Raw genomic sequence first — 27,746 nt, forward strand, 5'->3', positions numbered from 1 at the left:
AAGTTGTAACCTATGGAACTGGTGGGGTTAAAAAGTATAAGAATATATTCTGTTGGCCATTCTGTGGGGCAACAGGCGCTCTCATATAACCTCTGGGAGAATGTAAACTAGTACAACCAGTGGGGGGATAATTTGGCATTATCTAACAAAATTACAACCCACTTCTAGGAATTTATCCTGATGATATATCTTTAACAATATGAAGAAGTACTTGCACACAGTTATTTCAGCATTATTTATAACTGCAATGTCTTTGAAACAATCTAAGTGCCCATGAATCAAAGACTGTGTGGAGGGTATATGCACACAGTAAAGTACCATGAGGCTATTTTAAAAAAAAAAAAAAAAAAGTGAGGAAGATCTTTATTAACTCATATGGATTAATTTCAGGATATACTTTTAAGTGAAACATACAAGTGCAAGAGAATATCATAATATATATAATACAGCATGGGAAAATATATGTATATGTACTCATACAAACAGAAACATAAGAAGGATACACGGGAACTAAGAAGACTGGTCACCTAAAGGAAATAGGAAGGGACTGGGTGGACAGAATGCCAGCAGGTATAAGGGCTGAGGGAAGGGACACGTCTCTGAGTAGGTTTGCATATACATATTCATATATATATGGTTCTGACTCCGGGAATCATGGTAGTTCCATGCTTAATGTTAGCCATACTCAATAAATAGTTAAATCAGGAAGCAGAGGAAACTCAAAATACACACAACAACAAATTTGGAAAATAGTCTTTGAACTCTATATTGTAAGGCTAAAGGAAAAAAAAAAAAACACTGGGTTGTTAGATACTAAATTTGTTTTTCACTGGGGTGTGGGTTAGCAATTCAATAACTGTGTGTATTCTAGAATGAAGCAAATAAATGAATATACCCTGGATAATCAATGACTAGTTTTTCACTGCTGGAGAAAGGAATGAGGCAGAGTCGAATGAACTGTGAGGTGAAGGTTTGGAATCAGAGATCTCAGTATGAGCTCATGGTCTTTAATATATTTAGAGATAGAGAAAAAGATAGAGATGACTGTGTATGGAATGTATATAAAAATACACATGCACAAAGTTCTTTTCTCTTTTCTCTGCAAGAGCCCAGGAACAGTGACACCTCAGTGAGCCCAACTGGCACATGATTCTTCAATAAAAGGAGCCAGGGCTCCCTGGCTGATTCCAGGGATGAGGCAAGAAAAATAAACAAAGCGTGTCTGAAGTATCTTGTGGGGCCAGGAATGCTCAGAAAACTGACGGGGCCATGGGAAAAGGACACAAGCCTTCATTTGAAGGCACTCCCATGGTCAAAGCTGGGAAAAGCCACAAAATATATAATGAGATTAATAGATTATAGCCTATAGAATAAAATAAAATTCCATGAGTTCATGCTAATGGAAGCAAATAATTACTATTTTCTTTTAAAGATTTTATTTATTTGACAGAGCAGGGGGTGGGGGGAAGCAGGCTCCCTTCTGAGCAGAGAGCCTGATGCGGGGTTTGACCCCAGGACCCTGAGATCATGACCTGAACCGCAGGCAGTGGCTTAACTCACTGAGCTACCCAGGCACCCCAAATAATTACTATTTTTACGTGAGCCTTTCTTTCCCACAATATCTTCATCTATACAGATAGAGCCAGTAGTATTTATCTTGCAATATTATTGTAAGGATGCATTGAGACAGAGGATTCAAAACAACAGTTCAAAACACATGGAAAGTATCTGTAAATGTTGACTTCTTTTCCTACCCCATTTTTTTTTTTTAACACAGTCCTCTTCCAGAAAATCAGAGTTCACAATTTTGAGGTTAAATAGCTGGTAGAGTTTTGATTTAGCTTTAGAAACATCATCTTAGTTCTTTTTAGCAGCCTCCTTCAAAATGGTACCTTCTACCTATTGTCTTGCTGGTGATAGTGAACCTAGACCAGTAACTAGGAATCCATCATTTCCCTATGGATTCTGCCACCTGCTTCATCTTCCCTCCAGGTAAGTGATGGAAGTGCTGCTCAGACTTGAACTCTGTGATTCTGTGCACAGCCTGGAGAGCTGGCCATGAGAGAACACTGCAGGCTTGGAAGAGGTGACTCATCTCCTCCTTGGAGTACAGCACTCTAGGTAGAGCGGCTGTCATCTGCATAAAGATACTGACCTACCACGGAAGAAGTTCAGCCGGGCCCTTCAGCACTTTCCTTTTTTCTGCCTTAGTATTTGGGTGGTCCCTTTTTAGGTTGGTTAAAGTGTTTGATGAACCTGTATTTTTTATGTGTATTGTCTTCTCCTTCAGAGTTAGTATGATCCTTAAAGGCAGAGAACATTTTCTACTTTGCTTTGCTAATCCTTTCGCATCTAATAATAATCTGCACACTGGAGTTGACACTATCAATCCAGCTTTGGGTACAAACTAATCTTAGGAAACAGATATAAATCCAATTTTTCTGTAGGAAACAGATATAAATCCAATTCTTCTTCTGTTAGAGAGAGATAATACTACCTGTTTTTTACCTGTTATATAGAGATGTGTGGTCATGTAATTTTGTAAGTTAGAAAAACATACTATGATGTGTGTATAAGTGCTTGAAACCTTTGGCATAGAGACAGATAATTCACTGAATGTACTACTACTTCATTTATTCAACAAATCTTTACCAAGCATTCATGACAGCCCTGGCACTGTGTTACATAGGAGAAGAATAAGTCTCAGAGGCAAATAAATGATAGTATCTGACCTCACTGGGTTTGGAGTCAAATAGAGCAGGACACATGTATGAATGTTTGCAGTGAAGTGTCACACTGTATGTACTATGATAACCATCTGTACAAGACACACTAAGGCACAAGGAAGATCCAGTAATTCCACCAAAATTATTGAGAAGAGCTTCACCAAGAACCTATCAATTTGAGCCAAGTTGGAAAGATCATTCAGCTGCGGCAGGAAGAACAAATAGAGACCTGACTGCAAGCAGGGAAACCGGTTAAAGGACCATTGCAAGAGCCCAGGCTGGAGACCATGACACCTGGAAAGCAAGAGATTGGGGAGCAGCCAGCACTATGCAGGGCTTACAGGAAGGGCTGAGTACATATTTATTGAATATGCATAAGAGAGAACTAAGAAAGACAATAAATGTTCAAGTAGATGTGACAGAAATTCATCATTCATTCACCTAACAAGTATTTATTGTGCATCTAAATGCCAAATACTGTTCTAGGTGGTGAAGACATAGAGTTAATACAACAGACTCTACCATCAGGAAATTTATATTCTAACAGGGAAGGGAGAAGAAACAGATAAATATGGATAAGTCAGGTGTGGGTAAGTGCGGTGAAGAGAAAGGGAGCAGCAGCACCGGAGTATTGCAGGATAGGAGGGCAGTGGTTGCTGTTCTTATGTGAGGTGGTCGGGGAGGGCCTCTCTAGTAGAGTTTTCTATCAGCAGACAGCTGAATGAGGGAAGGTGGGGAGCCATGTGAGTATATGAGAGGAGAAAGGTCCAGTGAGAAACAGGAAGGCTAGTAATTGTGGCACAGAGAGAGTACAGGGGAGAGGGGCAGCAGAGGAGGACAGAGAGGAATATTATGATGGGAGGATCTTGGGCAGAAAGCATCGGGGGAGGTCTTTTCAAGAGAGCAGGTGTCCTAAAGGTTCTGTGAGCAGATATTGAAAGGAGTTCTGGGGCTTCCACTGACAGCTCCATTTTATGGCGGAGGCATCCCTGGGAGCATAGAGGACTGAAGAGCCCCAGACCATTGAGGAGAGGGAAAACCGATAAGTGTCCACTGATCAATAGATAAAACTATCACACACACACACACACACAAACACACACACACACACACACACACACACTCTCTCTCTCTCTCACACACTGGACTATGGAATAGCCATAGAAAAGGGAAAATCCTGCCATTTGCAACAACATGGATGGACCTTAGGGACATTATGCTAGGTAAAATAAGACAGAAAGACAAATACCTTATGATTTCACTTATATGTAGAATCAAAAAAAACTGAGATCACAGATACTGAGAATGGACTGGGGGTTCTGGAAGTGGTGGTAAGTGAGGGTGAAATGGGTAAAGACGTTCAAATGTACAGACTTTGGGTTATAAAGAAGTTTTTGAATATAATATACAACATAGTGACTATAGTTAATCTTGTGTTGTATAGTTGAAAGTTACTAAGGGATTAGTTCTTAAAAGTTCTCATCGTGAGAAAACACAGATTTATAACCATGTACAGTGATGGATGTTTATTAAGCTTATTGTGGTGATCAATTTTAATACATATATCAAATCATTATGTTGCATACCTAAAAACTAATATAATAGGTCCATTATTTCTCAGATTTGTTTAAAAAAAAAATGACTCCAGGCTTCCTTATTTGATTCCCCGTGCCATCCAACCAAATATTTAATACAGGGAATACAAACTGGGGAGATGTCAAATTATTTCAAATTGGATATATTGAGTTTGAGGTGTCTAGGGGATGGCCAAGAGGAGATGTTTAGTGAACAGGTTATATAAGAAATTGTAGCTCAGAGATCTTTGGAGCTGGAAAAGAGAGTCGTGTACTTATTTATGACAAAAATATCATGGGGATGGATGTGGTCACCAGGAAGTTGGGGGTGAGGGGAAGATGACTGAGGTCAGCACCTGAGGATTACCAACATTGGAAGAAAGGAAAGAAATAAACGAACCTGGGAACAAGACTGAGAAGGAATGCTGAGAAACAGGAGAAATGATAGAAGTGTGGTATCAAAGAAGTCAAAGAAGAAGAGATTCCTCAAGAAGACAGGAATAGTCAGCATTGTTTCTTGAGGAAATGCCACAAGGGAAGGGAGAACATAATGACATTGAACATGAGTTATTTTTTTCAAGAAGCTCTAGTGTAAGAGGAAAATGTGAGGGAGGTGTTAACTAGGAGGGAATCAAGGCAACTTGAGCTTCTTTGGAGAAGACTTCTTTCAGAGGAAGCTGAAAATCTAGGGCAGAGGAAATGGCTAATGGAGCAAACTCTCATAGGAGCCAAGAGGGAACAAGAGCATTCCACTTGGAAGACTGGTTTACGAGTGAGAACACCCACCCTTTTTACGAAATTATGATCCTGTCATTATTTTAAAATTGAATATTCTAAAAATTGTGGGTTCTTTGCATGAATTTTGATTGTTTAAACATTAAAATTTTTAATTTAATTTAAAAATATTATTTATCTTGATTATAAAGGTTTTTGGTGTCCCTTAAACTTTGCACCAGAAGCAAGTGCCCCATTTGCTTCCTCCTAGTGCCTGTTTCATACAGTCAAATACCTTATCCACCAAGGAAAATGTTGTTAGGATTCATCCAGAGAAGAGGCTATTCTAGAACAAGCACTTGGGACCGGGTGTATGGGACGTAGGCAGGGATGGACACTGAGGCTTAGGGGTGTCAGGCCTGGAGTCCAAGAAGGGAGAAATGCTCAGTGACTTGTGGATGGACACTATGCAGCAAGGCACCCACAAGCACAAGAGACCCCCCTCCCCTGACAAATTGGCCTGGCTTTGAATGTGAGTGTATATGAGAGTCATTAAGCATTCCCTCAGTCATTCTTCTGTGATCGGACTCCTATATCTTCAGTAAAGTCTTCTTTCTACCAGTAACAAACTGTTTACTGCCCAGCAAAAATATCAGACTCTAGATAATGAGCTTCATTATTACGCAATTATGAACCCATGCAGTACATTTCCTTATTTTGGTACATTTCTTTCCTTCCACATAGCACAGTTTATGCCCTTCCTCTTGTGATGGCTTTTTCTCCATCTCTGTCTGATATATTCATGCAATAGATTTATGAGTTTCATATCTTTACTCCTTTTCTAACAGTATAAAGTGCTACCCACACAGTTGATTGGCATAGTTTTTATTTCTTGTTTAAACCTAACCTAATTCTTTATTGCTACTGACTTACAATTTTCACTGGTGATAAAGAGAGAATGAGGGAATCCACTTGTGTGTATCAGAGTTCACAGCATTATAAAAATAGCTAGTTGACGGCAAAATGTCCCACTAGCCAGTCATGTAAACGGAAGTAATTGTTTTGTCAGGTATCGGCAAAGGAGTAGGTATCTATTCATATGTTCCTTGCCAGTGGTGTGATCGTAAACATTTAAAAACCAGCTCTCCAGAAAATAAAGCCCCAATTTTTTTGTGTTTACCAAGTTCAATGTTATAAATCTATGACTAATTTCAAGCTGCCAACCTGACATGGCAGGATATGAAATATCCTTGCACACTATTGTATGGTATTTCCACCATACAGATACAAGGGACGTATCACGGTAGAAGTATTTGTAAAATAACGAGGAAGGGGTGAGTTTTGAACATCTGCTACTCTTTTCTGCAACCAATTTTACGTAGTTCTAAGTTTACACAATTTAATTTTTAACAGTAGCTTGCAAAATTCCTGAAAACTTAACGATCAGCTCTAAAGAGCCTGTGATTTCCAGCCCTGGGACATCACTGCCCTTCCCTGACTTGAGTGAAAAGGAATGGGTTATGAAGAGACAGACCCGAAGCGTAAAATTCCTCATGCAAAGGACTAGAAGCAGTTTGAGGGATGGTGGCTGCCTGTGGTGGATAAACTGGAAGACTCAGGAAAAGAAACTTTCAATGCAAGAGTAAAATATATCATGTGACTGTCTTGTCCTCTGAGAAACTCACGATGCTTGGACGCATCTAGTTTTGTGCTATACCAGCAGGGCCATGCTCCTGGATCTGCCTCATTCCACTTCTCTTCTGGGTAGTTTTCTTTAGGAACTAGAAGGTTTTTCTTCTCTAAGTTTATAAAAACCAAAGATCTCATTCTGGAGTTGGAAAGTGAAGGCTTATCGTAAAGATGGCGAGTCTTCTTCAGATAATACAGGGGGTTAATATTTGTAGAGTAATGTTTCTAGGATCAAGCCTCTTCTCTTTTCTTTTTCCTTTCCTTTCCTTTTCTTCTCCTTCCTCCTTCCCCCCTTCCCCCCTTCCCTCCCTCTCTCTCTTTCTTTCTCTTTCTTTCTTTCTTTCTTTCTTTCTTTCACAAAATAAGACTGGGCACTTGGATAGGAAGAAAAGTTCCATCTTCCCCTGTCTTATGTCCAAGTCAGAGCAACTCAGGAGATGGTCTTTGTACTACTTATGCTATAGGTACTTCTGGATGGGCCATATTCCAAACATGGGCTGTGCAAATTCTATTTATTAGGAGAAGAGTCATTTGGGAGAGACGCCAACTGATCCTGTGTTGCTCCAGAGCTCTAGCTCATTACACCTGGAGGAAAGTAGGAAATGCAGACTTGAAAATACAGTCCTAAACGCATCCCCTCTTCTATTTCTAGTGAAGCATAGTGAGGCATAATACTGTAATGCAACGTTTTCATAAATGTAGTTACTATACATTATTAGGTTCTATTTATGTGCTATAGGTTCTATTTATATGCTACTTAATGAATTCCCATTCTCTGAGCAAATCACATTTTGATGGCTTCTCTGTTCTGGCTGTGAACTCTGCCCATCAAACAAGGCACTTTTGCTATAGGGCAGTGGTTTTCCAAAGATCTTCCTGATAGGAGATCCTTGCTGAGCAGTTCCACTCTGCTGTTGAGTTCTGAGTAAGAGTCTATTTGATAAAAGAGTTTTCAATACTCAGAAGTCAAGTCTGAAAACCACCAGTAAGAGAGAAAAGAGGCTCTACCTGTGCTGCATGACAAAAGTGAGAAAGAATTAATCCAGAAGCATTGGAAAATCACTGTTGGAATTGAGACTATGATACAGGCCAGTTGGTTTAAAGCTAAGAGAGATGTGAATAAAGCCCTTAATATTAAATTGAAGATTGTTGTCCTGATACCATTCGTACTCAAGGACTATTGATTTTTTTTTTTTTTTGAATCAAGCTGTTTAAAAATGTTGTGCTGAGGATGAAACCATATTCAATGACAAATGGACTGCATGAACTGTCTACACGGGGGCCTTATCAAAGCTTTTCACACGGTGCTTGGACGGTTTGTTTTGATGGGCAGAATTTGAGTCAGGCACCCTTATCTGTCTTCATTATTATGGATATGAACATGGTTCCCGAGACTCTCACTAGTTCCACAAAAGGAGATTTTTTTAAAATGCAGCCTGATAAGTTCTCCATTCAACGAGAGCTGGAGAATGTTTTCTTCCACTGCACCGTAGCTTAAAGACATCTGACCTGAGTTTCTGCAAAAGTTTCTTTTTATAGGGAGAATATTGAGGTTACAGTGTTTGAATATTTCTCTCCTCTCTTCTCTTTCTTCAAATGGGCTTGAAGAGTTCCCCCCACCTTCCACATTTAGTAATCTAGGAGAACCTACACATGAAAGACAGCCATCAGGAAAGACGAGAGTGCTGCCAAACATCTGGAAAAACATCTGGAACATCAAGCTCACTTCATCACTGTATTAACTCAGATCAGTCCAATTCACTCACAAAAAAAAAAAAAAAAAACCCACACCAAAAAAACAGAAAAGAGTCGCTTAGATCTGAAGCCCCACAGCACCACATTTTCTGCTGCTGATGTTTCCTGTTTGTAGGGTTGTTCTCTCTGTTCTTTCATAACTTGAAAGCTGAAAAGTGTAAGGGCCTATTTAGCCAGAGCGGCCCCACCTGGGTTGAACAGCCATTTTGTTGTTTATGCAGTAAAACTTAAACTGACCCTGCCTACCCCCCCCCACCCACTACACCCCCCCCCCCCCCCCCCCCCCCCCCCCCCGCAAGGGGAACTTACTTAAAAGCAAGTCCAGGAAATCAGTCCCAGGTAACAAAACCCAAATACAAGGGTCAGGTGGAGACATCCAGTGGGGGTGCATACTGTCTCCTAGCTACCAAGGAGTGTGGGCCCCGCCCTTGGGGTGCCTTTTGGGCACCCATTCTAAGGTGATAGGCTAGTTCAAATAGCTTCTATGGGGTGAATTGTAGTTCAATTGGCCACCCATGTGTGACCTAGCACGACTGTGTAGCTTTCTCTGTGTATTGCAATCTCATTGGCCACCTGTGTGTGGCCAGGCTCAACCACATGGCCTTTGCTCTATAACAGTTAGTCTGTGAGGCAGGGAGGGGTCGCCCTCTCTGTAAGGGGTGGCCTGACCAGTCTGTTTGATGGTCAATTTGATTCTTGATGCTTGGTGAGAAATAAAGCTTTGCTTGACCTTCGCTTTGTATCATCTCGCTCCTTTGACCATGGACCCAACATTGGGGACCCAACAGAAAGCACTAGCATGGAGGCCAGGAGAACAGGAAGCCTGTCCTTGATATGAGCAACATCAGGTTTTCCTTTTACTGGCAGATATATTCACTCCAGGTGGGAGCTGTGCGGAGATAATCTGATTTCTTTTGGTTAACAACACCGAGGAAGGACACCTTATTATCCCTACTTTGTAGACTGTGAAGTCAAGACTTACCCAAAGTCACTTAGCTGGTAAATGGTGGGAAAAGGCTGCAAATCCAGGCTGTGGGACCCCAGACTCTGAGCACTGAACTGCATACAGGAGTAGAGTCAAAGAAAAGTGATAGGCAAGTATCCCAGCCCCAGAGACCCATGCAGGGATGGAGAGACCTTGGAAAATGGAGAATAATTGCTCTCCTTCCAGTAGAGCCTATTTTGAGCCTTGCTTCTGAGCATTCATTTATGCACTAGATTTCTTTTTGTTTCCCTATACAATGTGAAATTTTCTACATTTCTAAAACTGCATTAAGTGCCTCAGGTAATCGTTTATTTGTATGAGGTCAAGTTCGCGTAAGTCAAGTGCTGAGTCATCCAGTGAGCATCTGTACATCACTATGGTTTAACTATGTTTAAAGGGAAAGGAGAAAGATGGGGAGGATAGGATTTTTTTTTAATTTGGAGACTCACAGGGAAAGTACTGTATGGCATAAAGAAGTGGGAATGGGAAGGAAAACAGAAATGATGCAAGGAACAGTGACTAGAGAGAGCAAGTTAACTCCTACATGTACTAATGCTTCAAAAGCCTCCTGATTTTGGCTTCTTTCTGTGTAAATCACAGCTCATGCTAAAAGGAAGTCTCATTTATTCATTCTTTCATTCAAAGAATATTTGGCATGAATTAGTCATTGCCCTTATACATTCCCTTAATTCTCATTTCTTCCCTGTGTTGAATACTTTCTAGAACATTTGACCAGTTCACAAGAGTCCCCTTAATAGCCCCAGTAAGTGTAAACTCAACAGTCATTTTGTACAACCTGAACCCCCCAAGGACAGCCAAGCCCTTGTTCCTGGCCTCGTCATAGTCTGTTGTGTTTTGCTCCAACACAGACAGAATTCAGCTCTTTCACTAGTTTCCATGACAATTTCTGGTCATCGGGATTATCTTATAATTTTTGTAGTTTCTACAGTAAGTTTGGTGAAAGGGAGACGGGTCATTCAGACTCTTCCCTCCCTCTCCTTCTTAACTTTCTTTCCTGAGTCACACTTTTCTTCTCCTTGAGCCTTCACAGTAGTTTAGAGTAATCATCTTTTGCAATTTGAGCGTGCCCTGAGGGCTGACCCCCTAAGCCAATCAACTTATCAAAGTATTACTTGCAAGCTAGATATTCTCCCTCAGGGGAACTCTGGTCAATATAATGATCTTCTTCAGATAGGTTTGTCCTTGGAAGTTGTGACCACTTTTATAATAGCACTGATTGGTGAACAAAAAAAAAATCAATCTTTAGGAAAAAACCAAGAGAAGTAGACAGCAGAGTGAGAAAGAGAACACTTCTTGGGGAGGCATTGGCCCTCCAGCTCCTTGATTCTGTTCTCCCTAAGGTGGGGGCTGCATTCCACCCTTTGTGTTCTGTGAAGAACACAAAGCTAGCCCATTACCTAGTAATTCCCTTTTTAACTTAGATTAGCTAGGCTATTTACTTGTCATCCAATAACCTTAATTAAAGTCCTTCCCTATGAAAAAGCATCACTTTTTTTTTCATCACCAGTTATTTTGTGTGTACTTTCCACTTCACCGAAAGCTTCTTATGGGCAAGGACAGCATTTGTATTACTATTTTATTCTCAGCACCTAGCATATTTCCTGGAAACTGAGTAAAAGTACTTGATTGACTGCCAACCAGGTACCAAGCACTACTTTGGATACTTCGATTATCAAGATGAAAGACATGATCCTAGGCCTTCCATGGTTTAGAGTCTAAATTATTCCCAAATCAGCCCAGTTCTACTGCTATTCTAGTTATTCCTTGTACTAGTCTGGAATCTTTGAGCTTAGGTCAAGGGGCAGTGTTGGCTCAAGTGATCAAATCTCACAAAGGAGAGGGAAAAAACTGGGCCTTGGGGATAGCTGGAATCAGAGACAAATGTGGTCAGAACTCTTCTCCCTTTCTTGTCTTTATCTATGGATTGCCGTATCAGACTTCTTTCCTCCTGGGTATGTAATAGTAACCACTAGCAGCTTTCATGCTTCTGTTATTCCAGCTTCCTCATGATTTTCCATGGTTCTACTTTGGGGGAAAATCCTAGCGGAGGTCCCTACCACCACGCCCAGTTGGTTCCGTTGGTGTTAAATGTGCTTTTCTGGACCAATAACAATTGAGGGAAGGCACTGGGATTATTTCAGATTAGATCATGACCAGTAGAATCTGTAGGACAGTGGGAGCTTCCAGTCTCAGGCCCATGGATGGGCCATGGCCAGAAAGGGGGTGGGTGATCTTCTGGGTAGACAAAATAGTAGATGTTTGCCCACTCTATCCCCTCATCCTCACATCCACCAACTTCTTTCCTTGACTTTATTTAACAAGTATCTATTAAATGGTCATTTAGTGCAAAGCATTGTGTTAAGCTCTTTGACTAAGCATTTACATTTTCATTCTCAAAATTGATGTTTTCAAGGAAAACAAACATCTTTTCTCAGTCCTTACGATCATAACCTAGTTTTTCCTGCATTTATTTTTCAGAGTCAAAGCATAGCAAAACCTTCAAGCACTGGCTTATTTGGGCCATCCCAGTGCACATGAATCAGATGATTTTATCTTTTGTTCCTATCCTTGCCATCCCTAATCTGTCAGGCAGTCCTGAATCTATACCATCAGACTTGTTTGTTCTACTTTTCTATCCTTTTATCATGGTTCCATTAACTCACATCCAAGGATGTCAAGAGAATAAATAGCCCAATAAAACAAAAGAATATACTTCCAGATTTAAAAGGAAAGAAACATATAAGAAATACATAAATCATGCTGTATGACAATAGCCTGGAAGAATGCATGGGAGGATCTTTGCGTTTTCTGTAAAAGAAAAGAAAAATGGAATTTCCATGCCTTGCATCAGCACTTGACAGTGGGAGTGATAGTATATTGGGCACCAAAAAGGAGGGATGGTCTTCAGGAATAATTTGCCTGAGTAAGCATAATGGAGGATAACCACACATTTCCTCTGGTGATCATCTTATGATCGGGGATAATTGAAGCACAAATCTAACCTATGAGTTGTCTAAGAAATTACTAATCATGGACATTTCTTCCTCATAAAGCGTGGTTCCTTACAACATGGCTTTGGCATGCCAACGTCCTAACCCTTAATGTCACACCTATGTAATGGAGACTCATGTCTCAATGCCCTCTTTCCAGATAAACAGAAGGTGCTTGTACAAGAGTAATAAACACCTGGCACACAGGTTGCTAAGAGCTCAAATAAAGATAAATTTGTTAGCCTGACCTAAATGTTCTCAGGATCTCAAATTAATCTAATGTTATCTGACATTTGGTACTTTCTCTATCTAAACCAAAAAGACCACTCTTTGATCAAGGTTTCATCCCTGTTTTTCAAGAAGCAATTGTAACTTTCCCTCCTGGTGCTCACCTGCAACTCCGATCTGATGCATTGTGATCTCCAGCTGTAGCACCCAAACTTAAGCAGAATATAATTCTAAGGCATTCTGAATCAAATGTTTGGTTCTTGGGGTCAATACTAATGTCAGGCTAAGCCTAATATCAAAGGGGAAATTTTTTTTTTTTTAAGATTCTCTCATGACTTGAATTCGAAATATATTATATTAGCATTTAAAAATGCACTTTAAAGATCTCTTAATTTAAGCTCATAGTTTTACAGTTGAGGAAACTCAGATTCCAAGAAGTAATTTCCCCAAGGTCATACAGATCTTCGTAACAGCGCAAACTTATGCTAGAACATAATTTTGTTTTACCTTCATTATGGAGAAAGTGAAACTATTTAACTGTTTAAAATATGTTCTATACATTTTAATATGTTTAGTTATGAAAAACAGAATTTTTTCCCCTGTCAATAGAAAGCTGGATTGGCACGCAGCCAGCCAGCTTACCTGCCACTTTCTATAGATTCACAAGTTAGTAATTACCTTACCTTTCTAGGAAATAGGATTCAATACACCAGGCTCTGAGAAGGAAAGGCAGTGCCAAGGGGGAGAGAAACTACTGAGAAGGTCACCAGCTGTGCACATAGTAAACACCTGCCCCAATCTCCTCATTCAATAAGAACAGACTTATAGTACTAAAATTATTACTACCATGACCATTATTATTTAACATAATCTAACTTTGGGTGTCGTCCTAGAACAAGCTATGAATGCTCTCAATGTTTGCAACTCAGGAATTTCTTCTCCTTTCCTGACCAGAGCCTGTCTGCTATTGTCTAGAAGCCCAAGGTTTATAAGCCTGAGGTCACTCCCACAAAACCTAATCTGATCTTATGCCTGAAACAAGAAGATGGCTTTGTGATAGGGCAGAACAAGACCGCTGGAATCAGGCTGCATGGGCCTCATACCCAAAGGCATGTGTGATCACCCTGTGTTTCCTGCAAACACTTCCGGACTTACAAATTTCCCTTGTGTACCATTTTGGCGGGCTCCGCCTACTCTCTGCACAGGATCACCACACAGGGCTACAGATTTCCCAAAATATCAGGCCATTTTATTTATTCAGAAGTACCAGGTCTCCAGCTGACTGATCTGACCCCCTATCGGGACGAACTGCATTTAAGGGAATTTTTAAATTATTATTATTTCAACTTTCTCCTCTTTTTTTTTTTTTTTTTTAAAGATTTTTATTTATTTGACAGAAAGAGAGAGATCACAAGTAGGCAGAGAGGCAGGCAGAGAGAGAGGGAAGCAGGCTCCCCGCTGAGCAGAGAGCCCAATGCAGGGCTTGATCCCAGGATCCTGAGATCACGACCTGAGCCGAAGGCAAAGGCTTAACCCACTGAGCCACCCAGGCTCCCCTCAACTTTCTCCTCTTAAGAAAGTTTCTTTAATCGTGCATTTGTTTAACATCAGAGGGAAATATAAATAAAAGGAAATTCTCTAGCCTTTCCATGTTCTGCAGGAGGCAGATTAAAGAAATTTTAAGTCCAGTGACAATTCTACAAAGCAATGAAAAAGACAGGATCCTCGTTACATGCGCATCATGGATGAATCTCCCAGATATAATGGTGAGCAAGAGAGGGGGGACATGAAAGAATACATGCTAAATAATTCCATGCTTATCAAGTATGAATAACAAACCTAATCTATGGTGATACAGGTCAGATAGTGGTGGCTGTGGACAGGGCTCTCAGGAGAGCTGTCTTGATCTGGGTGGTGACAAAGTAATGTATACTTATATAAATACTCACCCACTTACAGACTTAGGATTTGTGTACTTCACTATATATGAAGTATAGATTGATGTATGAACACACACTTAAAATATTTATATATAAGGGCACCTGGGTGGCTCAGTGGGTTAAGCCGCTGCCTTCGGCTCAGGTCATGATCTCAGGGTCCTGGGATCGAGTCCCGCATCGGGCTCTCTGCTCGGCAGGGAGCCTGCTTCCTTCTCTCTCTCTCTGCCTGCCTCTCAGTGTACTTGTAATTTCTCTCTGTCAAATAAATAAATAAAATCTTTAAAAAAATTTATATATAATGTATACTACACTCATTTGTATATACAAGTATACATTTACTATGTATAAATGTATACATAGCATGCTTTAATTTTTTTTAATTATAAAAGTATACCTCTATTTTTTAGAAAAGTTTTTTTAAAGAACGAGTGACATGCTTCAGTCTCCAATACATATAAAGTGCGCTCTTTAGCTCATCATTCCTGTAATTACAAATTTCCTTTTCAGGCTGCATAGTCTATAGTTCCAACCTTTGTTCCTGGCTCACTCCCTGCGTGACTGCTCCTCCAGGGAGACCCCAGCCAGGCTGCTATGCAGAGAAGGTGGGTTCTCCATCTTCCTTGCGGCCCTCGGTTTGGTTCTCCAGTGTCGCTATGATCACCTCGTGTTTTCTCACCTCGTGTTTTCTCCTGGTCAGAATCATCTAAACATCCAGATCACCCATACATCTTTCTGGATATGCAAGACACAGCCAAAGGAACAGTCAGAAATCCTCCTTCAGTCCTCCTTCAAATATTTAAAATGGATTTTACTTCATTTTATTTTATTTTTTTAAAAGATTTTATTTATTTATTTGTCAGAGAGAGAGAGCGCGCGCGCACAGGCAGACAGAATGGCAGGCAGAGGCAGAGGGAGAAGCAGGCTCCCTGCCGAGCAAGGAGCCCGATGTGGGACTCGATCCCAGGATGCTGGCATCATGACCTGAGCCGAAGGCAGCTCTTTAACCAACTGAGCCACCCAGGCATCCCTATTTTATTTTTTTTAGAGAGGGAGGGAGGGACGGAGAGAGGGACAGAGAGAGAGAGGAGAGAATCTTAAGCACGCTCCATGCCCAGTGCAGAGCCTCCTCTCACAACCCTGAGATCATGACCTGAGCCCAAATCAAGAGTCACTTAACCAACTGAGCCACCCAGGCGCCCCTAAAAATTGTTTTACATATAACAACAACATAGCATCAAAGAACATTGTGGTGGATTCATATTCCTCACAAAACTAATAGGAGAAACACAGGAATGGGATCCCAGTGATTACAGCATGCTAACAAATCACTTTTTTTTTTTTTTTACTGTGTCCCTTTTCTTCATCCAGGTTTTCCTACATGTATAAATAATTTAAATGTCTAATCATTCATATCTATAACATTTTTCCTTAACAAGTCATCTTAGAATATTGGAAAAATATTTCATACTATTATTCAACTCCCTATTCTCATTTTGTAAAATGTTTGATGTGTTTTCACTTTTTTTGGAAAGAGGATCTTCGAGCATGCAACTTTTTTACTGTTTTGACACTGAGTATAGCCTAATTTTCTAGGTACAGGATTATTGTGGGAGAAGACTTATGCAGTTCTTGAAAATAGAGACAAATTTGTTTTAGAAAAGGACTGTACTAATTCCTCCGGTGTTAGTAATGTATAATATCTATTATATATTGTTCATGTTGTGTAAGACCAGTTTCGTCAGTCTTGCCAACATTAAATCATTTCTTTTTTTTTAAATAACAGCTCTTTGGAGATATTCATGTACAACCTGCACCTATTAGCAGTCACTCCCCATTTTTCCCTCCTCTCAGCCCTTGGCAACCACTGGTCTACTTTATGCTTTTACGGATTTGCCTATTCTGGACATTTCTTATAACCAGAACCCTACAGCATGTGATCTTTTGTGTCTGGTTTCTTTCACTGAACCTATTTTTTAGGTTCTTCCATGTTGTAGCATGAATAAGTATTTCATTCCTTTTCATGGGTGCATAATATGCCATTGTATGTTATAATGCTCATTTTTATTAATTCATCAGTTGATGGACAACTGACTTGTTGCCACTCTGGGGCTATAAATAAATATTGGTACTATGAGGACTTGTGTACAAATTTTTGTGTGACTATATCTCAAATTCTCTTGGATACATAACTAGGAGTATAATTGCTACATTGTGGTAATTCTATGTTTTACTTGATGAGGAACTGGTAAACTGTTTTGGAGAACATCTGTATTGTTTTATATTCCCACAGGCAATGTCTCAGAATTCCAATTTCTCCACATCTTGACTGATGCCCATTATTATCAATCTTTTTTTATTGTAGCCATCCTAGTGCATATGAAGTGGTATCTTATTGTGGTTTAATTTGAATTTGCTGAATGACTAAAGATATTGAGTATTTTTTCATGTGTTTCTAAGCCACTTACCAATTTTCTGCGGAGAAACGCCTATTCAAATCCTTGTCATTTTTGATTGGGTTATTTGTCTTTTTTTGTTGTTGTTGTGTTGTAAGAGTTCACATATGGTTTGTAACTGGTTTTGTCCATTCCTTGGGTTATTTTTCACTTTCTTAATAGTAGTGTCCTTTGAAGCACACGTTTTTAATTTGGATGGAGACCAGTTTATTTATTTTATCTTTATGTCACTTTTGCTCTTGCTGTATTATCTAAGAAACCATTCCCTGATCCCAGGTCATAAAGATTTATGCCTATGTTTTCTTCTAAGAGTTTTATAGTCTTAGCTCTTATATTTAAATGTATGGACCATTTTGAGTTAATTTTTTGGGGAAGCAGTGTCCAACTTTATTCTTTTATGTGGATATTCAGTTGTTCTAGTATTCTTATTGAAAATCAGTTGGGCTTAAGTGCAAGAGTTTATTTTTGGATTCTTAATTGAATTCTATTGATCTATATTTCTATCCTATGCCAGGTACACACTGTTTTGATTACTGAGTCTTTGTAATGAATTTTGAAATTGAGAAGAGTGTAACCTGCAACTTTATTCTTTACCAAGATTGTTTTGGCTATTCTAGATTTCCTAGATTTCCATATGAATTTTATAAGATTATCAATATCTACCCCTAAAAAAGCAGCTGAGGTTTTGATAGGTATTATGTTAAATCTGCAGATTAATTTGGGGTGTGTTGCCATGTTGACAACATTAAATCTTCCAGTACATGAACATGAAATATCTTTCTATTTTTTTTCAACATTGTTTTCTGGGTTTCTGTGTATAAGTCTTAGACACATTATGTTAAATTTATTCCTAAGTACTTTATTCCTTTTGATGCTATCACAAATGCGATTGCTTTGCTAATTTCATTTAAAGATTGTTCATTGATAGTCTGTAGAAGTTATAGAAATACAATTGATTTTTGGGTATTGACCTTATATCCTACAACCTTGCTAAACTTATATAAGTTTTGATTGTTTTTTTGTGAATTCCTTTAGATTTCCTATATATAAGATGATGTCCTGTGCAATACATATAATTTTAATTCTTCCTTTCTACTTTTTTTTTTTTCATTTCCTTGCTTACTTTTTCAAACCTCTAGTACAATATCAAATGGAGGTGGTGAGAGCAAACATTCTTGTCTTGTTCCTGATCTTAGGGGAAAGCATCTAGTCTTTCACCATTGAGTATTATGTTACCTTAGGTTTTTATAGATGGTCTTTATCAAGTTGAGGGAGTTGCTTTATATTTTTAGGTTATTGGCCGTTTTTCTCATGAAAGCGTATTGGGTTTTGTCAAATGCTTTTTCTGTGTCTGTTGAGAATATTATGTGTGTTTTTCCCCTTTCATTCTATTAATGTAGTTTGTTACATAGATTGATTTTTATGTGTTGAACGACTCATCCATTCCTGGAATAAAACCTATTTGATCATGGCATATAATCTTTTTTACATGTTGCAGGATTTGGTTTGCTAGGATCTTGTTGAGGACTTTTGCATTTAAATTCATAAGCGATGTTGGTCTGTAGTTTTATTGTGATGTTTTTATGTGGTTTTAGTATCAGGATAATGGAAGCACATAGAGGAAGTTAGGAAGCCTTCCTGCCTCTTCTATTTTTTAGAAGAGTTTATGAAAGATTGATGTTTATTCTTTTTAAACATTTGGTAGGATTCACCAGAATATAATTTCCTTTACACATCTAAATGATATGGTATGAACACAGTGTTATTTTAGCTTGTATTTTTTTTTTTTTATAACTAACAAGGCTAAGCATTTTCCCATATGTGTGCTTGCTAATTATCTCTGTTGGCATGTATTGTTTGTTCCTGTCCTTTGCTTATTTTCATATTGGGGTCTCAGTGTTTTTGTTGTCAACTTTAATGAGCTTTTTATAAAAGTGACTCTCCTACCATTATATTTTATTCTAGTAATTTTTCATTATCCAGAAATAATAATGTGTTTTAGTCATAAAGAGGATAAGTCAGATTTTAAAAACTTCTGTTTACAATAATTTTCTTACAGTTTATCCTGTTGACATACAAAATTATTTCATATTTAACGGAGGAAACAGGAGGTCACAAATCTAATTGACATTTTTATATTCCTTGATGCCCAGACTAATTTTTTAAAATTTATTTTCTTGAATGTTTATTTGTTTTTACTACACCAAGCTAGGCATATGTATCAGACATATCAGATCTATCAGATCCTCCTCTGAGTTCTTGCTGATAGTTCCATGTGTGGGTTTGACTCATTGAGTACATGCTTACACACTCAGTTCAACATCAGATTCAATGTCCTCTGACTTTTGTACCCCAGGAAGATGTCAAAATGAGAGATAAACAATTTAATCAATATGTACATTAAAAAATTAATTTTGTTTACCATGCTAATGAAGAGGACTTGATGAGTCCTCTAAGGTGCCTGTCAAACATTTGATTTATGAGACCAGTTGGCATAAAGTCTAATTAGGGGATTTTAAGCTATTATAGCATTCCCTGTAGGCCTATCACATGTGCCTAGGACACCTCCCACTGGAAATGTATTATCAATGATTAGATCTGGAAAAGTCTTATTACACATATACTTCATATGTAGGGTGTGTGTGTATATGTGTGTGTGTGTGTGTGCGTATGAGAGGGAATGTGGGTATGTGAATTTAAATACAGAAAAAGTAAAACTCTCACAGGCAGAGGGGGCATTTTTGGTAGCACAGATTAGGAACCAAATCACTCTTAGAGTCTGCTTTAAGAAAGTAATTTAAACTAGCTAGTGTAGATGTTTTTTGGTATTTTGCTTTTTATCTCTGCATTGTCACCAAAAACAAATCACAAATAGCAGCAATAGATTTTTTATAAAATGTTCTTCTCTAATATATTTGTTAATTTTTAAGAAGATTTTTAAAAATTTATTTATTTGAGAAAGAGAGAGAGCACACAAGTCAGGGGAGCAGCAGGCAGAGGGAGAGGGAGAAGCAAAAGCCTGATGGGGGCCTCAATCCCAGGACCTTGGGATACTGACCTGAGCAGAAGGCAGACACTTAACCGACTGAGCCCCCAGGCACACTGTGTTAGGAAATTTTCATCTCTGACTCTCTTGTCACATTGTATAGGTATGTACACAGTTATATGTCATCATTCCACATCTACACAAAATAATATTCGTGCTGACTATATGGAAGGTGGGGATAACATTTTGTTCTAATCATTCCCATGTTTTTCCTACCTCTTTGGTCCATTTCTCCTGATCATAAATGTTACTATTCCTATAAATTGTATTCCTTTAAGAAGCATCTCCACAGAATACATCTCTATTTGTGCAATTTAATCAAGCATGACTATGCTAGAAGCTTGCTAGACACTATATTTGACAAAATTCTTTTTTGTCTAAGTTTTTCTCATTCCATGTTTCAAACTAGACAAGGCTTCATGCTCTGTCATTTGATGTCTACATGATCCTTGTACAAGGTACCTAATCTCTCTGGGTCTCAGTTTCCTCTTTCTTTTTTCTTTCTTTTTTTTTTTTTTTAAAGATTTTATTTACTTATTTGACAGACAGAGACCACAAGTAGGCAGAGAGGCAGAGAGAGAGGGGAAAGCAGGCTCCCTGCTGAGCAGAGAGCCTGACGTGGGGCTTGATGCTAGGACCCTGAGATCATGACCTGAGCCGAAGGCAGGGGCTTAACACACTGAGCCACCCAAGTACCCCTCAGTTTCCTCTTTCTTAAAGAGGATAATTCTTTCCTTTCAAGGTTGTTGAGAGTCCACCACACGTTTGCTCCAGCCCTCTAGGCATATGGCAAGAATAGAGGCCATTGTCCAAAGGAGAGATAGAAAGCAGCATAGGACAGAAGGAGCATCATCAAAGACCCAACTCTCTCTTCTTTGCTGCCTAGATTATTTATAACCCTTGCCCATGAACTGAAAAATGACTCCAAGTGAAGGGAAGGAGTAAAGAGAGAGAAAACAAATCCTGAAATAATATGAGTATGTAAAACCATGAGTAAGACAAAGAAACACAAGAGTGCCTGAGTTCACCATGAACTGGCCAGATTGACTTTTCTTCATTAACGTGTGGTTGTAAGGCTCCTTCCATATAGTTTGGTAAGTGCCTCAATCCTCAATATTCTCTGCAATCATAATTGGATCTAGCTTGGGAGACTAGTTGAAAGATTGGGGGAGGAGGATTTTTAACCCCGTTTTTATACCCTTTCTCCTTATTATATCCTTCATGGGTAGCCTATCCATTATTATATCCTATGTGTTGACATCAGCACTCAGGCATCTGCTTCCTTTTGAAGGAGAAAAATCTGTGAGTCACTGCTTGGAAAGTTTTCTCCAACCTTAAGTCACTATTTATTTTGACCTATTACTAATGGAAATATCCTCCCAAAGTCCAGGGCAAATGTCCCCTTTACTCACCTTACTCCCATAATCATCAAATTATGGAAATCTCTACAGTCTGACCAAGGGTATCAACACTACAAATAATTCCAACGAGGTCATCACAACTTCAAACAGTAATAAGCGGTACCATTAGCAAGAGTCCAGAGAGCAGAGGTCAGGAGTTAGGTTTTCATACAAACTAAAGGCTTCTGAAAGCTTTTACATAGGAAACTGTTTATCAACTCTTTACATCCAGTCACATGGATATGTTTTATTCATCTGGGGAACTACATATCAGTGAGGCAAAAAAAAAAAAACTTGCCTCCCTAAAGACACCTTTTTTATTGCCATTGGTAATGATGCTTCCTGATAAGAGTCAACACTGCGCCTTCACATTATCTCTTTCTACAACTGTGAGAACCGTCCCGCCACATCAGCAAGAGCAGGAAAATGAAGAGCAAATGAAAACCTGAAAACAACTTGAAGAAAACGGAAGCACCTCCTGTCTCATTACAGAGTTTAATTGAACTGAAAAGTTCTCCCAAAGTTTGGTGCAAACTCATTTGGCAGCAAAACTCAAACTGATATAAGACTGTTTAAAGATTATTTATCCTACTTAGTATGAATATTCATTTCTTTATGAGCCTAAATAACAATGTGCTTGATTACAGGACACACATCATTGGGGACGTTCTATCTCCACACATGACGTAAGGCATTTAATTACCTTCCTGAAACTCAAAATCTTCTGAACCCTAAAACTCTTCTAGTCTCAAAGGTTTCAGATAAGGAAGTATGAATTAGTATTAATTTTTCCACTTAGGTTATGTAGAATTACTCTAGACATTTTTTTCTTTATGTGGCATTGTACTTGGCCCATGTTCCTGATCCTCATTTCTTCATCTGTTTCCATAAATTATAACGTATCTAAATGAGAGTACTAGGTAATTAATGATAATTAAGCACTTAAAATGATACTATGTGTGCAAACATATATAGAAAACATATATATGTTCATGTGTATACAAATATACACCTTGAATTTAGCAAACACAAAGGTTATAACTGATACTTGGATTCAACCATCTGTTCTCAGAAGCAAAGCTTTAATCAAGAGGCCTGACAGTAGGTAGGAATGGATATGACTGAAATGTTTGGCTTTAGAGAGGCTATCTTCAGGCAGAGAACTCAAAAACTTCTCTTCAAATTACTAAATATCTTAGGGGAGCCTGATATTCATGGAATCTAATCTATCTATATATGGTTTAAAGAGCTTATATGTGGCATCTATGTCTATGCTGAGACATCTATCTATATATGGTTTAAAGAGCTTATATGTGGCATCTATGTCTATGCTGAGCACTGCAAGCATTTATATTGCAGGAGCAACTAAGGTTTACATTCATTTTGCATAATGGGAATAATAATAGCCACATCAAGAGTTGTTTTGCTGATTGGATAACACATTAAATGTCAAGCCCCATGCTTGCCACAGGATACCACTGGGAGGTGATACAGTGAGCATTATTATCCTCAGTTTATAGGTGAGGACCGGAAATTGTAGGTGGCTTGCCCAAGGTCACATGACTAGTAAACTAGAAAACTAACACTTAATCTCATTCTGCTGGTGGCAAACTCAGTGTTTTTTCCATACCTTCTCACTATCTAAAATAAATAACGATATCTTTTACCAGTTTTTGAAAATGGAAATGGCTTTGTTGCTTTTGTTATTATTGAAATAATAGACACTCATTATATAAACAATTGCATGGTTCTAAAATTGGACAGATATAAAGAAAAGAGTACAATAAAATAACTCATTATTGAATCACCCAGAGAGAACCATGTCTAATTGGGAGTATAACCTTTAAGACCTATTTTTCATGCATAAACACATGTAAATGCAAATGTAACACTTAAAATAGGATAATATATATCATGTCTGTAGTGTGCTTTTTTCATATAAAATATGTTATAGACATGTTTCTAATAAATAAATGTTTTAGTTATGAACTTCAAAGTATTTACTAAAGATGTCCCAAACTGTACATTTTTAAACAAACAAAACAGAAACAGAATCTATAAATACAGAGAACAAAGTGGTGGTTGCCAAACTGGAGGGCTTCTGGGGGGTGGATGACATAAGTGAAGGGGACTAAGAGGTAGAAGCCTCCAGTTATAAAATAAGTAAGTCAAGGGAGTGAAAAATAAAGCATAGGGAATATAGTGAGTAATATTGTAATAGTATGGTGAAAAAGACCTGTATCTTTCTGAAACTCTACTTAATTTATTCTTAAGGTCTACAAGTCTCCTCTTTTGCAACCCAGAACTCATGGCTCAGTATGAGTTTTTATACAGATTAGAAAGAACAAGATCCGGGGCACCTGGATGGCTCTGTGGGTTAAGCCTCTGCCTTTGGCTCAGGTCATGATCTCAGGGTCCTGGGATCGAGCACTGCAGAGGGTTCTCTGCTCACCAGGGAGCCTGCTTTCCCCTCTCTCTCTGCCTGCCTCTCTGCCTATTTGTAATCCCTCTGTCAAATAAATAAATTTAATTTAAAAAAAAGGGGGCGGTCTACAAGTCAACTTGTTCAATTCCATGGCAGAATCAGTCACTCCTGTGTTTTCTTGGTTTTACACAGTTCCATCACTTTAGGACTTTTGTTCTCTCTCTCTTTTCCTTCTCTTCACTTGGGGCAATGTTTCACATCATGGGCAAGAGCTATGAATCCCTGAAGGCAGCAAAGACAAGGTTGGACCCTTGATGATGCTCTTTTCTTCTTCGTTGCCTTTTACCTGCCTTTTGGCTGACAGTTCTAACCTTGCCACACCTGCTAAGAAGGTTGCAATCACTTTTTGACAACTGGCTGTCAGATGGTACAGTCTACATCCACCTTGTTCCAAACACAAGGTCTCTTCAAGTTTTCTCACCATCCCATCTGTCTTAGTTCAGTCTGCTATAACTAAAATGACATATACTGTGTAGCTGAAAAAATAGATGTGTATATCTCATAGTTCTAGAGGCTGGGACGTCTAAGGTCAGGCACTAGCAGATGCATCAGTGCCTGAGGAGATCCCATTTCCCAGTTCATAAACAACCATCTTCTCACTTTGTCCTCACACAGTGAAAGTGGCAGGAGAGCTCTCGGTGTCTCCTTCATAAGGGCACTAATCCCATTCATGAGGGCTTCCCCCTCATAACCTAATCACTTCTCAAAGTACCTCCCTCCTAAAACCATCACATTTAGGGGTTAGGATTTCACATATGAACTTCAGGAGACACAAACATTTCGTCCATGACCCCATCTGCGACCTCTCAACTGCTCTTCACGTGCCAAAAGACGTTGCCTATGGGGCCACCTGCTGACAGTCACTGCTATTCTACTACTAGGGTACCATGTTGTGGTAGGCTGAAAATAAACCCCCAAATATTTACATTCTTCTCCCCAGAACTTGTAAATATGTTACCTTACATGGTAAAAGGCACTTTGCTGATGTGATTAATTAAAGATCTTGGTAAGGAGAGATTATAGTGGGTTCTCTTGGTGGGCCCAGTAAATCATGAGACCTTTCTAAGAGGAAATTGGAAGGGTCAGAAGCGGAAAAGGAGAAATGATGGAACCAGAGGGAAAGAGAGAGTGACTAGAGTGAAGATGTCACGCTGCTGGCGTAACATCCAGAGATGGAGGAAGAAGTCACGAGTCAAGGAATGTGGGCAACCTCTGGAAGTCGGAAGAGACGAGGACAGATTCCCTACAGCCTTCAGAAGGAAGGCAGCCAGCCTCTCAGCCGCCTTGATTTTAGGCCATTGAGACTAATTTTAAAATTTTGACCACTAGACTTGGGAGATAATAAATATGTATTGTTTCAAGCCACTAAGTTTGTGGTAATTTCTTGTAGCAGCAAGAGGAAACTAATACATGCATGAAACATGGAGTTTCTTTAGAAGTCCCGCAGTGTCCCTGGGCTTTATCTAGGGAAATGAAACATAGGTGTCCTCTCCGTTGGTCCTCCCCCAGCCTACTGCCAATCTCAACTGGACTGCTATTGTCCCCATGCATCCCTCCTTCAGAACTTGGCCAAGAGAAATGGAGAAAACTACATTCCTTTCAGAGGGCACCACCAGCAGCCAAGTCTATTATCCTCTTCTCTGTGAAGAATGAACCTGTTTCCTTCCTTGACACAGGAAATAACGGGCCAATCATTCCTCCAAATCTATCATTTGTTTTAACACTTCAGGGCTTTGGCTTCTAATATACAAAGCCAAATTTTCAAACTAAACCTCTTTCTCTCACAAAGTCCACTCAGGCAAACCTAAAGCTTCTCGATTTGAGTTTAAAATTTCATTCACAAACATATGTGTTCTGTTATATTTGTCCTTCTCCTGAGCCAATGAAGGCACTGCTTCAGTGCTGTGTAAAGAGAAATCTGGGCAAGTATCATGGCAATTTAACCTTGTTCACATAGACCTCCATCAACATTTTTAATATTTGCAGAATATTTCATTATATGGTTACTCCAGAACTTATTTACTCAATTCCCCTTTGATGAGTATTTTGATTGTTGTCAAATTTTTACTAGCATAAAAAATGCAGACATGAATATTCTTGTATATACATTTCTGAAGAGAAAAATAAAAGAGTATAAAATCATCTCTTTAAGGAAAAGCCTTAGAAACAGATTTTCTAGATCAAAATTTATGCATATTATACATTTAGGAACTTACTGCCCACTTGCTTTTCTTCTACAGTGGAAGTAAAAGAGGAGTCATCTTCTGCTTGTACCAATTTTTTCTTTCATCTGTACTCCAGGGTGTGAGGTCCCAATCTGTCCATACTTTGGCTAATTACAGGTGCTATTCATTTTTCCTTTATCCTCAGTGGACCCAAAATAAGATCAAACTGGTATTTTACTTTGTCTATCTTTGATTATTAGTCAGGCTAATATTTTTTGTTTATTGGCCATTTTTATTCCTTCTCTAGATTCACCAATCATACTCTCAGCCCATTTTTCTACATCTTCTTCAGATTAGTCTTGGTACACCATCCCAATTTCCCCCATGCTTGTCACTTACCTTTCTCTTTGTATTTATTTTCCCTTTTTCATTTTCCTTTTTTGTTGTTGTTTTCTTTTTGAAGCATAGTTCACACACAGTGTTACATTAGCTGCAGGTGTACAACACAGTGATACCACATCTCTCTACGTGATGCTGTGTTCGCCACATGTGTAGCTCCCATCTGTCACCATACAAAGCTATTGCTATACCATTCCCTATGCTGTGCCTTTATTTCTGTGACTTACTCATTCCATGACTAGCGGCCCATGTCTCCCACTCCCCTTCACCTATTTTGCCCATCCCCCAACCTCGTTCCCTCTGGCAACCATCATGGGTCTGTTTCTGCTTTGTTTGTTTTGTTTTTTAGATTCCACATATTTTGTTTTATTTTAAAGATTCTACATATTTAAAACTTTACTTTTATGGCTTCTCTGCCCCGTGAGATTGTCAAGTATGTCAATCATTCCTTTAAATGTTCTGATTTAGGTAGTACTCCAGCTTTTAATTGTAGTGCTGTTTGTGATTTGCAGAATGTGGTATCTGAATGCTTGGATCAAGGAGGCATATTTAAAAAGAAAAACTTTTTGGTGACACATGTCAACAGGCTTTATTTCATAATAAATAAATAAATGTACTTTGATTTAATGGACGACTCGGGGTCTTTAAAAGCTGTCAGTCTTAACTGAATGACTTTCTGAAGTTATACAGTTATGTTTATAACAGCTTGTCCCCAAGAAAGCAGTCATTTAATGTTGTGGTTCAACTAACAAGTTATGCTTCACATTTGGCAGCTCTTCCTTCTACAAACTAATAGCCTTTCTAAAACCCATTCACCTGACACTTCTCTTCCTGCCATGCCTGTTCTTTGCAGAATTATTTAGATTTTCAAAAGAATTTGGAACGCTTAGTCTCTAAACAGTTTCTCTCAATGTAGCCTCTTGCTATTCAGACTTAGGTAACAGGACTTGAATCACTATTGAGCCTACCAGAGCTACCTATGTGTCCACTGAGAGGCTAGACTGCTTGGTTAGGTGGGCGTGTATCTCACGTCTTTGAGGGAAATGTATCTTCTACAGTAACCAGGAGGAAAGAAACCCTGTGAGGGTGTTGACACCAGATTACCAGATCAAACATCTGGACTAAAATGAATGGTTAGTTCAGTGAGGGGATTTACCTGGCATTTACTGAAGCAGT

The 27,746-nt window shown here is 38.9% G+C and overlaps 1 non-coding gene across 1 annotated transcript; it reads left to right on the plus strand.

Annotated features, from left to right (window-relative positions):
• The first annotated feature begins 23,753 nt into the window (after window positions 1-23,753).
• On the plus strand, window positions 23,754-23,870 carry LOC116574661. The gene has a single exon (XR_004279431.1). It is a non-coding gene; the product is annotated as a small nucleolar RNA SNORA40 (small nucleolar RNA).
• Window positions 23,871-27,746: the final 3,876 nt, after the last annotated feature.

This window comes from Mustela erminea, chromosome 15 (genome assembly GCF_009829155.1).
Source record: "Mustela erminea isolate mMusErm1 chromosome 15, mMusErm1.Pri, whole genome shotgun sequence".
In the NCBI taxonomy this organism is placed as follows: domain Eukaryota; kingdom Metazoa; phylum Chordata; class Mammalia; order Carnivora; family Mustelidae; genus Mustela; species Mustela erminea.